The following is an 18,914-nucleotide window of genomic DNA, read 5'->3' as shown; positions in this document are numbered from 1 at the left end:
CCATGCAGAAATCCAAGCATGGAAAATAAACACAGCATTGCCAATACCAAACATTTAGCAGGCCTGTCCTGGGCCGCAAAATCACGAGTTTGCCTTACAAATCTTGAGAATTCAAAGAGAAGTAATTTCAGGTTTCCTCAGCTTGCCTCTTTTCCTTTCAAAACTTCTTGGTTGTTTTCAGGCTATTCTATACAATCAAAGAGTTGACAATTTACCTTCAATTTTAAAGAACGCTGAAACTTGCACATAATTACAGGATTCGAGGAATCAGAGCTTTGAAAAACAACTGTAACAAAATTTGTGGTCAAACTGCAAAAGCTGGTGCTGCTGCAGGCTGAAATCCGGTACCTGGCATAGGGCTGACACATCCTCATCCCCATTAACCCTCACCACTGAGATGCAGAGCAATAAGCAGGCGCTGTGACTGACTCCAACGTGTACAACTGCTTCTCTGTACTTCGCCTCAAAATCTCCAACTTTCTGGCTTACTATTTGACAGGCTTTCTGCTACCAAACCCAACTGCTCTCTCAAGCCGAGAAACAAGTTCCTCCCACCACTTCTGAATGACATTTTGAAATACGTTCATAACTCATCATTGGCAAAAAACACAAGCAGGCAGACAGGGCCTCGCTTGCTCACACACGTGTTCACCCTGACCATGCCGAGAACAGCCTGAAGTCAGCACACACCCTCCCACTGGTTTCAGGGTCCTCTGCATCCTGCCCTTACCTTGCAAGCGTCTCTGAACACTGGAGTCCCAAAGAGCCCTCCCAGCCCAAATTTCCAAGGCTCAGCACGCCATGCAATGCAGTGTCAGGATCAGGGCTCCAGCATCCTCTCACAGACCGTCGTCCCAGGGGCAAGGTGCGACAACAGACCACCAGGATGGGATTTACAGCATTGGCTCTGGTTTAGAAAAAAGGGAAAATGATCAAGAGGCTGAGCTATTTTGCTCTGACATTTGCAAAACAAAACATTTCAACTTTCCGTGTCAAAATGAAACTTCGTTTTGACTTTTCAAATAAAAAAGGTTGAAAACTAGAGGAGCATTTCAAAATAACATGAAATTTTGCTTCAAACTAAAATATGATTTCCTTTAGCAGGGTTTGAGGTTTGTGTTTCTTTTTCCAGAAAACACTGAAAAAAAAGATGGTTCTGATCAATCTCAAACAAACACTGCTTTTCTTCAGTTTTTCTGCATAACTCTTACACTGAAATCAGCTGTTCTCCCTGCTCTTGTGGTACTCCCAGTCCCCAGTGGCAAGTCACAGCCTGTGGATCCATGTGCTGGTCCCGTTCTCATGGGCAAGGTCACACCTGTACTTGCTTAAAGGAAGGGCAATGGCCTGACAGCAGTGAGTGCTGAGTGAGGCAATCTGCACGGCTGGGACTCACCATGGGACCGGAGCTGCACAAGGGGATTTTGTGCTGTTTTATATACAGGAGTCATATGGAGTTACCACATCTGTACAGCAGAGTTCTCAGTTATGGTGTCTGTTACAGGGTAGAAAGGGACAACGTACCCTCTGCGGTGCATGGGGAGCGCTCCTGGGGGGAATGCAGTGACACATTCCCATCAGTGCCTCCATCCTCAGAGTTCGTGGGACTGGCCTGTGCATGAAACACTCGAGCTTCCCTGGCAAAACAAAAGCATTTTGCTGCAGTCAGCAGAGCTGGACAAACAAGCACTAGATGATGGATCATCTGTTTTCTTCAGCCCAGCCCCAGGCAGGACTCAGGGTAATAGCACTGACAAATACGGGTGCCAAGTACTGTGCCTTGGCTCTGCCCAAGGTGCATGCAGCCAGATTTCACTGGTGCTAAGAGAAGCACTAAATCCTGCACAGAGCAAGGCACGTCGCTCACCACTCCAGGCAAGGCTGTTTTCAGTTTCCTGAGACACTTGAGAATTCATTTTAACACGAAGATTTGAGCACAAGATCATTTTTCCCTTCTCTCATGATGGGAAAGGAGCTCAGGTATACCTCACCCGCTCATTGTCAGCCTGCAGTTCCTACACATTTCTGCTCTGGGATCATGGGAATCATGCAAGAGCGTGTCAGCTCCCATCCAAGCCCAGCCAGCATTGCTCTGCAGCTCAGGCCTGCTCGGAAACAGCTTTGGTGTGCAAGGCACTGGTTTCTTCACAGTAACATCTGACACACGGTCTGAGACCGCACATCCAGAAACCAATTTTGTCATCCCAAGCTAAATGCCCAGGACCCAACCCTGCAAATGATGCACAAAAGGAGCCTTGCTCACACAGGCAGCCCCCCAGCAGATACAGGAGTGCCTGGCTCCAAGCACAGATCCATTTTCAGATGATTTGTTATGAAGTGCATTAATTAAAGGGCATCTTTCACTGTGGCATTTGTTGCCAGTAAATGGGCTATGTGCAGCAGCGATACGTTTCAGTGTTGACGTGTAAGGGTAGCATCACTTCAGCAGTGATAGGGAGGTGTTGATGGGATAAAGCCCACCCTCCTGTACCTCCATTTCTGCAGCCGCAGCAGGCACCATGCCAGACAGCCAGTTGGGTTTCTCCACTCCACAGTCCCAGCGTTAATGCTTAGCAAGCAGCTAATGACTCCAGTGGGAATGCAAAGACCTCACTTTGGGCTGGGTGCTGAATGAAGTAAAAGGCAAACCATGTATATAAGCAAAACAGAAAAAGGCAGGTGGAGAAAGGGAGACATAGGGCCTGATCCATTTAGATTCTAATTCCTACCAATAAGTCACCCAGATTTTGAAGGGGGCAAATGAGGAATGCTCTGGCAGCTAATGGCACAGCTCCCACAGCCATCACGAGGGTCCCCCTGTGCCCTGCAGGGCACTGTGCCCCGTTCCACCAGCTGCCAAGGGCCTTTTGCTCCAAGAAAAGAAAAGTAACGCAGTTCTCTGTAAATTTCAGTTGTTAAATATACCCTTACATTTACATCAGGTCACACTGTGAGTCAGTGTGACACATGAAAGGGCCATTTTGCAGCGCAGTGCTATGTGCCATACAGATGTGATCAATCACCCAAAGCAAATAACCAACTCCTACAGCTCCCGGCTCCAGCAAGGGCAAATGTCAACCCTGTGCCAGGAACAAGCCCATGAGCTTTCCCACCCACACAGGGCAGAGGCTTCAAAGGAGCCCACAGGATCTTGTGGGAGATGGGCCCTAGGAAATAGATGACCGTACCAGCTTCCAACACCAGAGCAATTTCAGCCTTGAAAAAGCAAAGCGAGTCCTGCCCAACCTTTAGGCCAAGGCAGGTCAGCCAGGCTGCAAGGCTCCAGAAGCTGTCCTAATATTTACCCTGTGCTCAGGACACTCACAAAGTCACGGTGTTCAGTCACACGTGGTGGCTAATGAGCCTGGGATGCTGCAAGTCTGCCGGCCCAGCCCAGGCACACACCATAGCACGAAGAGCGGGTAAGGAATCACAGAGGGCCAATATACAGCAGAGAACTGTTTGGGAATGACTTGCTGAAACAGCCCCTGAACTCTATGAAGATTTTGTAAGCAGCATTATAAGCAGTTTTCTACTAGGCTTTAGCCCTCGTCTGGTAAAGGAAAACTCACAGCTTAAACAGACTGCTAAAACAGGGAAAATAGCAACATAAAGTGCCACAAGCCCTGGGAGGAAAAAATCTTTATCTTGTGTCCAGGCGAAGACTGAATGCGGATCTAATGGCAGAGTACTCTGCAGCCCCTTGGGCAAGGTTTGCTCCCAGGGTCCTCAGGAAGGCTGGCACAGGGCAGGCAGGGATGCCTGGCAGCCCCCTCTGCGGGCTGTGCCCGGGCCCTGCTGGCTGCTGCCTGCCCAGGCTGGGCTCAGCGCTGCTGGGCTGGCACACAAACCGCCCAGGGTTTGCTGGCGTTACAAGAGGCAGCAGCCACCCTGCTTCCCAACGTGCGAGAGGTCCAACTTGTATCCTCGTAACCTCTGCTCCAAACAAAGCGGCAACACCATGAAGTAAGACAAAAGCCAATAAAAAATCTGGATGGTGAAAGAGCCCATGTGTGGGGAAAACACGCTACTGACCCAATAGGGCAGGGATCAAAACTGCAGTTAAGATCTTATCCTGAGACAGTATGGATTGCCCTGATTTGTGGCAACACACTTAAACCTCTCTGCCACAAAAGCTCCTTTTCTGCAAGACACCGCAGAGCAATATTGCAGCAGGCGCACAGCAATACCCAGCTCAAGGATTGCAGGGGTAAATCCTCTCTGGGGAGGAGCCAGCGCTCCAGGAGCACTTAGCGATGCCAAGACCAGAGCTACAGCACTCTACAAAGAGCTCTCTTGCTAATTGAGCAAGGGAAGGCTTTTTGGAAGAAAAACAAATATATTTGCAGACAGACTAAAACAATAAAGGGAAATTTAAAAAGCTGAAGAAAGGGACCGGAAAGTCAACAATAGGAATTAAAATCTCAGAAGCTGTTGCCTGCAAACAGGCTGCAGAGGGTGTGCTGCTGGGGAGGACTCGCAGCCTCTGTCCCTCCTCCGTGCTGGAGCGCGTTACCTGCGCGGGAGAGGAGGGGGCTCTGCAAGAGGCTGCAGAAATCAGCGTGGTGCTTCAGAGAGCAATAAATCACCAAGCATCAAAGCCAGAATCTGCATCCAGGATTTAAAATTCAGAAGCGTTGAAACTAAGAACTCTCCTTGGGGAGGAGCCAAACGCCAGGGAAAGGCAGAGCTGCTGGGGTCTGAGCTGTGGGGAAGCACAGGGCCTGGAACGGGAGGTGGCTGTGTAGCACGGCATGCAGCTCAATTGCCCCGGGAACAGAATAGGTTATGGAGCTACAGCAGAGACCTCTTCCTAACAGAACACGAAATTTATTCTTCCTGTGGCTCAACCATCTCCATCAGCTGCGATTCCACCGAGCTACAGGACTGGGATGTAAAAGCCCAGGCTGCCAGGGTTTGTTGTGCTGCTGGGGTGATGGCTGGGGATGGAGCACTGCTCACAGCCGCTCCGGCACAAAGGTCCCAAGCTCCATTACGCACTGACATCTGAACTCACACAACGGAGGAGTTTAGTCACCAAGAGCAGAGCAAGTCACATTCTTACAGAAGAGATCCATCCAGCAGTTGGCCATTTTCTCCAGCACAAACCACAAGCCTCTGATGGATTTCTTAGGAGGATTAAACCGTTTCTCAGTTTTGAGAAAAAATTAGGGTATGCCTAAAGTCATTTACAATACCCACATTTAAAGCAAGATGCTTGACTGTAGGGGCATGCTTCTATCCCTGCATTTCCTTTAATGTCAGAAGACATAAGCTCCTCAGATGCCCCTGGGATGGAGCCTGCGTTCCCCGGACACAAAAAGGCTTGAGGAGCTGGGTGCCAGCCTCACAGAGTGTGGGGAGCAACCCCAACCTTCCCAGCCTCCAGAAGCAATTCCTTAATGCAAGAACCCACCTAGATCCTGCTCTGGCTGCTAAATCAGATGCTAATCGTTCCTGTGATGCTCAGTTCTTCCTGATGCCACAGTGGGAGCTGCTGCCCATCACATTGCTGCAGTGCTGCCAAAGATGCTGCAGTCGAGGGGTGGTTCTGTCTGCTTAACTCAGGCCTTTTCTTCTCACATCTGGGCCAGGTGCACATGGTAAAATCCAAAGTCATTCCTGTGAAACGAAACCAGTTGTAGCTATTACTGAAAACTACTGGCTTATTTCAGCAGTGTTATTCTGGATTTACAGCAACGAAAATGAAAGAAAAAAACAGAAACTGCCTATCATTGACAGTTAACTGGTGTGAATTTAAAGCAGAAGAGCTACCACTAAATTCCTCCCCTGCTTACAACAGAATTGGAACAAAGACATGATATGTTCTGGATTAAAATGGCAGAATTTGGGAATGTGTACTCCAGAGCAGCATCCTCTTCTGTTTTGGTAACTCTGGAATTGCAAGAGTAACTGCGGAGGCTCAGCAAGATGGCCCTTCCACTCTGACCTTTTGAGCATCACAGAAACTGCTTTCCACCTCTTTTTTTTTTTTCCTTTTTCCAAACCCAGCTGACTCTCCTGAAAAGGGTTTCTGTTCACAAACACAGTGTGAAATTCTATAGGGCTCACCTGCGCCATTTCCTGTCAGCATTAGCTTTTATTGCTAAACTCTTGATTTATTTAAAATGGAAAAATAAATTCTCACAGAAAAGCAAAACAAGCATTTGTAGGAGTATGGCAACGTTTTCCAAACATGCTTTCCCCATGAGTCAGGGTCCATCCTGTGTACCGACACATCCTGCAGACTTGCGCTAACCTGTGGGCAAAGCTGGAGGTGAGCACAGCCCAGACACATGAAAGACACCGAGGAAAACCAAAGAGAAAACTTTGCATCCCAGGAACAATCCTGCAGGACACATTTTCCCAACAATTTTTTTTCCCAGGATATCAGCACGCTGCTAAATCTGCTCCACGCTACGAAAACTGCATTCGAGCTGGAAAGCAACTCTCTGGTGCTGGACTCACAGGGTTTTGGAAGAGCTCTGATGTCTCTGCAGAAGCTGCAATTATAATAATCATAATCACCACTGCCCTGTGGTGCCCTCACCGTGCTTCTGCTGAGGCTGGGAAGCACAGGCGTGTCCGAGCCTGAGGCGTGATTCCAACAGACAGGTTGTGCACTCACGCACAACAGCTACTCCTGTAAAACGCCACACCTGGACACATTTATTCTGGAATAAAATGTGACTTGATACTATTTACTTTATTCCTTTAGACAGTTTAGTTTCTTTCTTTTAAGGTGGATTAGGCTGATGCAAACCAACGCCATTTATTCCAAGAGCCACACTGTTGTTATTTCAAAAATGGTTTACACGGGAATACAGAGGATGGAGTGACTCTATTCCTTAATTTTAAGCACAGAAAAGCACACATTTAATTGCATGTGTTAATAACCAGTATATATCATTCCGATGTCCTAAGGACCAAAGAGCCTTCCTGATGAAGACAGCTTGGGTGAGTATCTATGAGTAAGGCTCCCTCCCCCAGAACGGCACCATCTGATCCGAAAGCCAGGCAGTGATTTTCCAGCAGCTTGGGCTGTGATTTATAGGATGGTGTATCAGCCCAAACATCCTGAATGCTCTTAATTAAACTCTGAGGGTGAAAAATTAATCACCCTAGTTATTTTATTATGCATGCCCAGTTAAAAAAAAAAAAAAAAAAAGATCACTTAAAATTTACATAACATTGAACTGAAAATTATTTAGCAGTCACATTGAGACTCAGATAATTATTAATTATTTATCTTGTCTTTTTACCACCAGGGAGGAGCAGGCAGAGCTTTGCCATCACTTTGGGGATCTCGGGAAGGGGCTGGCTGCTGCGTTTTCCTGCCTCCTGCAGCGGCTGTGCTGCACACCCTGCAACAGCCCTGAGTTCACGGGGACTGCTTCTGCTGCCCTCCCCAGAAATAGCTCTTTATCAGCATTCTGACTCCAAAAATACTTTTACTTGTAATATATAATACATGCTGTATGCTACTAATTAATCTCCAAGCCAGACTTGTGTGGAAAACACTGTTTGGAGTGCTGGGCAGGATTGTAGGCAGGTTTCTCAAGCAGGCAGAGAACATGATGGGACAGGAGCTCCCACGCAGGTACCCGCCCTGCAGCGCTCCCAGGACAGCCAAGCTCAGCAGCACTGCCTCCCGTGCAGGGCCCAGCTCTGCCATTGCTCTGGGACATCCCTCACACTTGCCTTGTGTCCGTGGGGAGACACCAGACTTGTGCTGCTGGGAAGGGGCACTTCCATCTCCTGGGTCCCTTCAAGGCACTTGGCTGGAGCCTTGCTGCTAGGTTGAAATAACCCCCCTCAACTCTGCACGTACAATCCTGATTCCTCCCTGAGGGAAGCTTATCCAGGATGTCCACCTGGACCTCTGCAACCTTCCCCAGCTGCTTTTCCTCTTAGGAGCTCCCACCCGTGCCTGTGAGGAGGCAGGGGACACTGCCACCAAGGGGCTTCTCAGAAGCCCTCCCAACCCTCCCACCTGCCCCAGCCTTTTCCCAGCACACGCCCTGGAGGACCCTGCCAAGTGCACGCACGGCGCTGGGGCTGGCAGGCTGTGTGCAAGGCGGGGGCCCATCAATCACAGCACGGGACGTGCCGCAGCACTCGCTGAGAACAGGAGCACATCCACTGGTCTGTCCACAGTGCCAATATATCAGCCCAGGAGAGATCCCTCAAGGCAAAGACAATAACCCACCTTATCTAATTACCACTTTAATGAGCCAAGATTGCAAATAAGAGACAATCGTGTGTGATAATGCCTTGGTACGAAACCAGATAAAACAGAATACGGACTGCCACGATCTCTGCAAAACACAGGAGACTGTTTATACAGATTTTCCTTAACAATAGTTATAGCAAATGTCAAAATTCACCTCGACATTTTGAAATCAGGCCTCAAAATTAGCCTCCTAAGAAAGTCCAAGAGCATCTGGTGCCTAGTAAATGATTACCCATTGCATTGCCTTTTAAAGATAACACTAGTGACTACGGCAAATTATTGCACCATGAGAATCTCTACTACTAGTTTCATCAACTGCAATCCATTTTTGGCCCATGATAACATCAGCAGGAGCTCAGCCTGGATGCTCCTTCCTTGTCCTAAGTGGCTTCCAGCCGCACGCTGCATGGCGTAACACCGCACCAAGAAGCCAGCCCTAGACTCAGAGCTATTGTGCTGCTCATAGCCCCTCAAGAACTTGATGAGACAACTGAAGGAACGTGAAAAGTTTTACCATCAGCAGCATCTACCTGCTTGGGTGATGCAACACACAGGAAGTTTCGCTTATAAGTACTTTTTGTTTCTGCTCTGTAAGTCACCAAAGCAACAGCGTGTGTGGGGATGGCGTTCTGACACAGCTGGAACCTTCCCTGCTGCTGGATGAAGCAGAACCATAAATAGCAAGGTAACACCATAAGGTGACTTACACATCATTAAATGTCCTCATCTGATAGCCCCAAAAGATAATCCAATTCATAACTCACTATGTGCCCATGCAAAAATGTGACTGGGCCAAGGCTCAAACAGGAAAAAAAAAAAAAAAAGACCTGGAGGCTAAGACTTCATTGGACCTGAGACAGGGAAGAGACGGTGTTAGTCTGTCCAGTATGTATTTATACATCAGCCTTCAGAGAACAGCAATGCTCAGTTGTCCTCATATGTTTGTCTGCCTGGGGAGAGGTTTCCAGTTACACAAATTTATGGCCGGGTGATACTAACAGATCTGATTTCTTGAGAAAGATAATGAAGTCCAGGCAAGGAGCAGAAATGTCAGTACGACAAACTGATCGCTTACTACACCATAACTTAATACATCCTGTGCATGTTTGGGAGGATGTTTTTGATGAACTAGCAACCTAAATTAGCAAGGAATTTTTAGCATGTGCCTGGTGTTCTCATACGTCAGGTATCAGGATTCACCTTCGGAGGGGAGATCATTCCCTAAGCATGACTCCATTTGCTCTAGCATTGCAATTTATGACTGCAAGGTGCTCGGAGGGAGGAGAGGAGAAGTGGAAATGTCCACAATTATTCAGGGAAAGCAGATGCTATCAGACAAGACTGCACCATCAGTTTCCAGATCACACAGCTCTCTTCTGAACAGGTCAGGAAAAACCGCAGCCAGAGCTGTCAGCCTCTCAGTGACCAGAATAAAAACACATGGACAGAAGTGTCCTGTTCTCCAAAATGCAGAGGACAGGCTTGGCGTGATTTGTAACACTCCTGATCCCAGACAACTAAGTTCTTCTTTTGTACATCCCTGCAAGTGCAAGAAGTGAGGCGGGTGACTTTTCTCTTCCAGCAAAGCAGAAGACTCTGCGGGGACAATGCAAACGTTGCAGTGGTGGATCACAGCAGGATGAAACAGAATGGCTGACATGAGCCTACTGGCAGTTTCTAACAAAACTGCAACAGAAGAGGACAGGTTTAGGCCTCCTGCTTTGCTATGTTACTGTAGTCAGATCCTGTTTACAAGACCGGTGAATACAACAGGTAGAGAATTGAAACTGTTTACTTGTAGGAAACTGCTGATGCTCATCGCTTTTGCTCCATGTGCCTCTCATGTTGCTTTCCCATCCTTCCAAATATAGTCTCCTGTGATAGCCAAGATCTGGAAGGCTTTTAAGCAGGAGTCTGTTCCCAAAGGGCAGCGTGCAATGCAGTTTGGCCTTTGCATATCACTGGCACTCAGGATAGAGAAAGAAATAATCTTCCTGGAGATTAGACAGAAATCTGTACAAACTCAGAAACAGGGAGGTTAATTGCTGGAAATATTACCAAACCTGTGTACCATGTGAAGTACATGCTCGTGCAGGGTGTTTATGTATGCCTATGTGTGTGTCTTTATATAGCAGGCATGGTGGGCGTATGTACATACAATCTGCCCAGAATTTCACAACTTAACTGGGTGGAGGGCAAAGAAAGCTGCTGTGTGGAGAGAACAGAAGGATCCTTCCATTTCTTCTATTAACTGTATAATTTGTTAATTCTCAGTGACCTGCTGGCTCAGAATGAGTGCCGGCCTACAGATTTCAACCCTGACCCAATCTACGAATTCAAATCCTGATCCTCTTTTGTGGCCATGGGAAAGTCCACAAACATCCTTCAGATTCAGAGCTAGAAGGAAGCAAAATAACATCCAAGAGCCATAAAGAAGGCAGAAGCCTGAAGACAGAAAATAGTGACGTAGGTGACAAAGACTGAACTGCATTTTATCAGCACAGGAAAGGTACCTTGGGTACTGCCAGAGCCCACAAAGCTGCCCTTGCACTAATGTGCTTTGAGCTCCTTGCATAAAGTACTAAGTAAAATGCTGGTCCACTCAAGTCCGTAGGAGTTTTGCCATTGACTGTAATTGTAGTTCCACCTTGGTCCTTTATTTCTTCTGCTGATAACACTGTAAAGAGCCTCACTAAGCTAGGAAGTGGAAATACAACCAAGGCACTGCCAGTGATGAGCTGCATTTTTGTAGATGGTCACTAAACTGTAAATAAAGCTGTAAGTCTTTGGATTTTGCCCAGAAAAATGTTTTTTTTTTCCTGACTGGAAATTCAGGCTTGATAGAGAGCAGGGAGAGTACGCTGACTTATAAAACCTCCCAGGGCAGACTGACATGGAAGACCAAGCTGATGCCAGGAACACAAGTAACCAACCTCTCTGTCTTAGAAAGTCATTTGAGCTAGCAAAACTACAGGGTATAAAATGTGCATTAGCAAACAATTAAAATTTCTGACAGCAGCTGACAGAAGGACATGCCAGAGAACAGCTCTCTGGGCCTTCAGCTTTGCCTTCCTTTCCATATAGACTTTTCCTGGAGACGAGCTGACTTGGTTTTGGAGTTCGCTCCTGAGCCCGCACCTCCCAAATCACTGAGCTCTCCAGGAACCTTCCAAATTCCTATCAGTTTTACAGAGAAGGCATCAAATCTCTTAATTTTCAAGGGAGAGCTGGAGTTCATCAGGCTGATAACTATAAGACATTCCTCGCAGTCTGGGCTTTCTCGTGACAGACTCTTCCTTTACTTCCCCGAGCAGTGCTGGCAGAGCAGGGCAGCAGCTGAGCAAACACAGGCCTGTGTGCTGGGCTGGGAGAGCCCATGAAAGGCACAGCTCCACCCCAAAGGCAAGTAGCACAGAGGGACAGGAGGGGGTACAGCACATCTGTGTACGAAGTTTGGTTGCAAGTTTTAAACAACAAAGGTATCAGTAATCACAGGATTTTTGGTATTTCTAAGAGCTAGCAGAAAAACGCAGAATAATGAGGTTTGACATAACTCCTGAAATGAGTCTTTCTTTTCTGGCCCGTGCTGCGAATTCATGCATTTCTAGGCTGTGTCACTCAGAAAAGCAAGCAGGATGGCTTCATGACACAGCTCTGCCACACGTCACGCTGACCACGAACACTCCCCGAGCTGAGAGAACCCTTCAGTGTAATGCTAGCTGTACACAAACCTGGAAGACATACAGGTGTTTAGATCTCCTAATCTGAGCTCCAAATCTCACTCAGAGCCATCTTTTGGTTCTTCATGCATCTTTTGATCTAATCCTTGTCCTGACTTGTATCGGTGATAATGCCACTGGCAACAGGTGAAGTCAGGAATGCGAGAACAAAGAAACGTAGAACAGACAGAGACCATCCAGGCCATAAAGCCCAGCTTCCTGAAGAACTTACGAGCCTGGAAACTCTTCTAGTTCTTCTACCCGCTTTTCTATTTAATCAAATAAAAGTTTTAAAATCACCCTATAAACAGACATGTACAGACTTTTTCCATTCACTCAATGAATGGCTGTTCATTTAAGTCCAAAAATCATTTTCACATAAATGAGTCTACAATTAATTTTCACCTTCTAGACTAACAAAAACGAAGATATTGTTAAAATGTATTTTACTAGGTGGATGCTGACTTAAGTTAGCAAGTGCCAGAGTAGCTGACACCTCACTGCCACGCCTGGAACAACTGCTACCCCAGCAGAGCTCCTCTGATTTCCCCAGCCTTGCACAGCAGCCCCATTCCTGCCATCAGTCACACATTGCTCATAGCAGCGGAGAGAGCACCCAGCTCCCTGCACTCATCTGCTCAACAAACAGCACAGGTACACACTGAACCGTCCAAAGGAAGATGCAATAAGAAAGGACGTGCTCCCTCAATACCACGGGACTCAAGATATTAGAGCAACAGATGACAGAAAAGCAGATGGAAAGGGCAGCATCTATGACCATTTACTGGGAGCAGTATTTTTCAGCAGCATTGCACATAAAACGCTTGTTCCTGTTCCTATCACAGTTAAAAGCAGAATTCCCACTGGCTGGCCTAAGAATCAGGCCCACTATGTATTTTAAAAAGTTAGATCAGCAGCTTTCAAAGTCTCTGGAGGGTTTTCATAAGGCTGCCTAATTAATTCACAGGCAAACAGATAATTTCTCAGGAGGTGAAAAGCAAGAATTATTTAAAAGCAGCCTTTAGGCAAACTACCAGGGAATAAGAAAAATGTAACTACTGGTTATGTTAGATTCCATTTTCCAGATCAAAAATTATTCTTTTCTTTCCTATGAGTCTTTACAGGTGTAACAAGAACCCTTGTGCAAGAAAACAAGCTGCTGCTTCACAGAGCCATGCAGCTCCAGATACCCAAGATCCACACTGCAATGCACTTCTCCTGCTAACAAACATCTCACAAATGGGACCACGTAGGGCCATGGCAAGGCAGCAGAAAGATGGAGGTGCTTTCCCCTCATCTCCAAGTCTCTTCTACACGGGGCAGAAAAGCTTTCTTCACATTGAACTGTGCAGTGCAAGTGACATTATGGGTCATTGCCTGACATCAGTGGCACGACTGTAACCCCTTAATTTAATTTCTGCATAAAAGAATAATAAAAGACCTTATCCTGAGTTCTTATTTTCTAAGTACCATGAGGTAGGCTTGGTGGGAAAGCACAGCTGCTGATAAAGTCCCACAGAAAATCAGTGACAGTGCTGGAATGAGTCAAGGTCTTCTGCATCGCCCTGCTGACAAATGCTGCTTTCAGATTTGCAGCCGCTGTAGTTTGGCACAGATCTGCCAAAGCAACTGAAACTACACCTGCCTACACCAGCTCTAGTTCTGGCCTGAAAGGGTGGTAAATGTTTTTAGAAATTATGTCTGGAACATTAGAAGACCAAAAAGGCATTAGACGCTCAGGTCCTAGTGGAAGTCAGTACAACCAAATTCTATAATATCTCTTCAGAGAAGCCAGCTCAGATGAGAGTGATAGGAGAGCTCTCATGCTAATACATCACTTAACTGATAATTTAGAAAAGCTTACTTAGTGTTAGCTCTATGTATAAGAGGTTTGTGCTTCTTCATCCCACCTAAGCCTTTTAAGACACCGTGTTTTTTAATTCAAGGTTTTAACAAGGAGAGGGTATTAAACTCTGCCCTACACAAAGAAGAAAATGGTGCAGGGTGGAGAGCAAAGGACCCTGTGAAAAGCACAGCAAGTCAAAGATGTCGCAAACCCTTTGGGGCCAGTTTTGTGGCACTCCCATGCCCTGTGTGGGCAGTGGGGAGGAGCAGAGGGCACAGCACAGCCTGGACAGACCCTGCCGGGCGAGTGGAGATGCTGCAGTCAGCGTGAAGGGAGGCTGCGGTCAGGGCAGCAGCTCCAGGTGAGGGAAAGCCCAGGACATTCTCCCCGACAGTCGTGTGTGATAACCACAAGAACAAATCAAGCAGATATTAGATGACCGATAGCCAGATGATCAGCCAGGAAAAGAAAAGCATCTCACCAAAGCTCTTTTATAAGTAGCAATATTACTTCTAATTTGCTGCAATACTGCTGCAGTGGCTCTTCAAAGCTGATTCTCTCTGCTTTGCCTTAAGGATGTGGGAATCATTCCTATGCAACAGGACTGGTAAAGGGCTCTGCATTACTCAGCCCCGTTACCCCGTCAGCTTTGCTCCTTCTCTCCGCACACAGAACAAATTTCCCCCAGAGCAATACCAGCTTCTGGAAACTCCCAGGTTGGGATAATAGCGTGTCTTTGCTCCTGGCACCGCGGAGGTGATGGCTGCCGCTCCCCTCCCAAGGTCTATGTTTGGGGGAACTCTGCTGCTGAGCTGTTTTTCTTTTGGGGGTGTTAAACAGCAATTTTGAAAATCTTTAAATATTCAAACTTGGGCTTAGCCGGTCAGATTCAGAAAGCACTTAGAAAACACCAGCATTTGAGAGGGCTGGCTCAACCTCCTGTTTTTCTGGGATGCCCTCCAGGTACCTGAGGACTGTAAAGCAGAGAAGAGGGGAGAGTCAATAATTCACGCTTTTACAGGACAAGATTCAGATAAGCCTGAGCAAACCATATGCTCTGCTGGGGCTTAGCTGCTCCAGTCCTTAAATATTTTTGGCTGACGGCTCCTTTGAATTCTAAAGGAAAATTATGAAGCTTGCTGTTTTAAGAGGTTTTGCAAATCTCCTTCCTTTAATTCTCCTCATGTAGTCTATATGGGTGTGTTCTCATTACAACTAGGAAAGACCTGAAGATCTTGTTTCCAGGCTCTACGGAGTGGGGCAGATTTGAATTCAAGTCACAGGAATGTGAAAACAAAAAAGGTAACACTGAAGGATTTCCTTACTCACCATCTTTCCCCAGACTTGACTTAGATCTTGGTGGCTTTACTGATTTCTATATCTTTTCACAGCTACAGTGCCAAAACTGTATTTGATGTGAACGTACTAAAGACAAGATATTTACACTTCTTTATAGAGTCATCTAGATTTGAATGCATTTGCTACCTTAGGTGGCCCAAAAAAACCTAAGAGCTGACATAACATCATGGTTGGTCTATACAATAAGGCAGGTACTGTGGCAGTCACAGTCAGAACTGTGACAACAGAGATGCCCAGGAACAAAGGATCGAGCCCCACTGGCTTTTAGCATTTGTGTAACTTGCAGTCCCTAAGAGATACATCTCTAAGAGACAGAATCTCCCTTGGAAACTTCACATAAGTAAAGTGCTCTGCAGAATACTGAGCTGCACACAGTCACTTCCCATGCGTCCTCCCTGAAAGGCTCGGGGTGGGAGGGGGAGATGGAAGGACAGAGATCATCACCAGGCCACGCAACTTCCAGCTCAAGCCTTACAGAAAAGATAGAGAAAAAGAAGAAAAGAGGAAAAAAAATGCATGCTGACAGATCCTCGTTCAGACACTATTGTGGAAGCCTTGGAGTAGTCTAAGGGAAATTCTGATGAGGCCATCTACTTACGATAATTTTATAGTCTTCATAATGTGCACAGCAAACTAATGCAAGCAAGAACTCATTTCTGTTACATTCAAGAAAATGTTTACGTTGGCAGAAAATGCATCTCTTCAAAGCATATTAATGCAGCATTACAAAAGGCAGAACAGTAAGTTCCTCAAACTGGAGCTCAAACCTGTTTACTTTGATGAAATAAATGGTTAAGGGCAACAAGGGGTGCAGCAGCATTGGACAGAGCAATACGCTGAGCCCAATCCTACAAATGCTTCCTCTTAGGAGGAGGCCAAAAATCAAACTTAAATGATACTAATACACAGAGCAGCTCTGTTCTTTCCAGCAGTAGCTAGAAATAAAATTGATCAGGCCATTTGTCAAGGTGCAGCCTTGCAAAACACAGTGGTATAAGCTTAAAGAACACGTAAATAAATAACATTTCCATTAAGATTTTCAGCTGCTATAGCCACATATTGGCAGTCACACTCACTAGGCAGAAAATGGTTGTTTTTTAACAGGCTCTCCTGAGAGTGGCAGGCAGCACGGACACTTCCAAACCGTATCTTAGTATTTTTATCAATCTCAGCACCTCCCTTGGGTGGCTTCTGGACCAGCCAGGCCAGGCCAGACACTTGGGCTGCCTCCAGGCAGGACAGCTCTGTGTGACCGTGCTGCTCCCAGCAGGCAGCCGGAGCGTCTCCGTTCTGCATTCCTGACACCAGGACACCACTCCCATGCTGGGACGAGCACGGTGCAGACATCCAAGCATGTTGCATGGAGCCAGCCTGAATAGGAATTGGTGGCGCCGAGCCAGAGCTAATAAGGCTGGCGAGACCTGAGCTGACTCCTGCAGTCATGAGTGCAGGGAGCCAGGTCAGGTCCAGCACTGTACCAAGGCATTACCCTTCCCAGAGTCAAGAGCGCTGGGAAACACAGCACAGAGAGCAGCTCAGCTCCCACAGAGCTTACTTAGCACCAGCTAGGCTTATATCACACAGAGTTGTCTGCATATTTTACACTGCTCTTCCCAGAACTCACATTGGCCAGCTTCCTTCCTTATCTGAACCATCCTGACATCTAACACGCAATGGTGAGCTGGCTGTTCGAAATCAATTTATAACAAAATTAAAATATTCTGATGAGTTGCAGCCAATCTGTAGCGCAACAGTTTGCAACCAGATGGTCAGACTATCATGACCATTTAGCCTGATCTGCTGATTAATGTCAGTCACAAAAGTTCCTTCCAGTTGGTAGGATTAGTTCTGAGAGCTATTAGCCAACAAAGCACTGGGCCAGCATTGTTCTCCATCACCTATGTGGTGGCTTGAGCAGCGCAGCTGAGCAGGATGGCTCTTTTTCCAGCATCACAAGATTCAGAGAGGCGCAGCGGACCTCAGTGTGCTGGGATTCAGTGGGAGCTGTAGAGGGCCACCACCAGCTCCAGGAGCTCTTACTGCCAGCTCCCATTGGCAGGGGGCTGTCACAAAGTCCTGCCTCCATTGGCAATGAAATCAAGTGGAATTTTGCTTAAGTAAGGGCTGAGTCAGTCATGAGTCAGGACTCGTGGACTTGGCCCAAAGCATACATACATTTAAAAATAATTGCCTTGAGTGCTTGGATAAGTTTTCGGCAACAGTGGGGAGATGTGAATAATTTTGGTCCAGCATGAAGATCAAAGAACGGTGAAAACATCCATGCTACCCAGCCTCGTGGGCACTGTCCAGCCCAACCACAGGAGCTGTTTGCTTCCCAGGGTGAGAACCTCAACCCATGGGTGTTAAAGAGTGAAATCATAGCTACTCTTTGATGTATTTATATGGGTGGAGATTCCAGGTCATGCAATGAAATGGGATTACTCACACCCTTTTGTTCCCAGGGATTAAAGCCTTTATCTTCACATTCTCAGCAGGAATATCATAATGTTTTGGGAAAGAAACCTTAAGATCTACACCAGTTACACACTGCTGTTCTTTTAAATATATATGATATGTGGTTAGCCTTCAGGACAGAATACAGAAACATAAGAACAAACAAATGAACTAACAGTAAAGGATGGAGTATGACTGAACAACTGAGCATAGTCTATCAGTATGGGCCCAATCTTTTTTTTCCTCACTCCCACAGAGCACTCATCACTTGTAATCATATGGGAAAACTGCACCAGAAAAATAACATATTGTTAATATTCCTATGTTGATTCTTTTCTGCCTGTGATATCTTGCCCTAGCTTGAACTGCCCCAGGCACACCTATTACACTCATCCAATGGATACAGCTCCTTTGGGTTTGACGGTAATGAAAAGATCCATTAAAGCGTTTGCCTGCTTGGTACCAAGTTCGTATCTTAAAGGATGAGCATGACCCCAACATACAAAGTAGATTTAGGAGCCAGAAGAATAACTCAAATTAACAGGTATCAGCTACTCCATAATAAATGTCTTAGTGCTTGTTCTCACCTCTTGGCAAATACAAAGTAAGCCAAAGTAGTTTTCCCCTTCCACAAAAAAAGCGGACAGCCGCATTTCTTTTACTGGGGATATGAGCACGAACAAGGCAATTATGGTGAAGAAGCTGGCATGCAGGAGCTTGCTATGCTCTGGTAATTTGCCTGCGCATCAGAGCCCTCAGCGCAGATTGTAAAGTGGGGTCAGAAATACATAACCTGGGCAGGCACAGCTACAGAACCTCAGCATTGCTGTCATGGGTTACACAGAAACCTTTGTGCTACGTACTGAACTCATGCTATGCCAATTGGCATCACGGTAACTGGCTGTCACACATACAGGTGCATTAGCAGCTCGGAAACTCTCCTGTGCTAAGAGGAAGAAGAGATGAGTGCCACAGCACAGAAGATGAGAGAGTGGAAATAGCTCTTTGGTTCAGGACCAGATAAACATACCTCTTTGGCAGCCCATTAGAAACCCAACAAGATTTCCTTCCAACCCAACCGTTTTTATCTTGGGTTTTCCATTATTTGTTTAGGTGACATCCCCTTGTGATCCGTCTTAGCTAGCCAGAAGAAGCATGACGTAGACCAGCTATGAGAACTAATTAGCATTACTGGCCTTCAGCAGGTGATGTGAGCCACGCTGCAGAGTGCTGTACAGGCCACAAGAAAGGAATAGCCGTGCCCCAGAGGATACGCAGCTACAGTGCGCAAGCAGTGCATGTC

General features: G+C 46.6%; 1 protein-coding gene across 1 annotated transcript in view; it reads right to left on the bottom strand.

Annotated features, from left to right (window-relative positions):
• Positions 1-18,914, bottom strand: part of COPRS (coordinator of PRMT5 and differentiation stimulator) — a 143,854-nt gene that overhangs the window by 29,207 nt on the left and 95,733 nt on the right. Inside the window, exons 4-6 of the transcript XR_002443735.1 lie at positions 5,417-5,622; positions 1,525-1,637; positions 731-907 (exon numbers count right to left, since the gene is read on the bottom strand). The gene's annotated coding sequence lies outside the window, so the exon portion shown is untranslated. The remainder of the gene's footprint in view (positions 1-730; positions 908-1,524; positions 1,638-5,416; positions 5,623-18,914) is intronic.

This window comes from Numida meleagris, chromosome 17, assembly GCF_002078875.1.
Source record: "Numida meleagris isolate 19003 breed g44 Domestic line chromosome 17, NumMel1.0, whole genome shotgun sequence".
NCBI classification, from domain to species: Eukaryota; Metazoa; Chordata; class Aves; order Galliformes; family Numididae; genus Numida; species Numida meleagris.
This window is presented reverse-complemented; position numbering and strand designations above follow the sequence as displayed.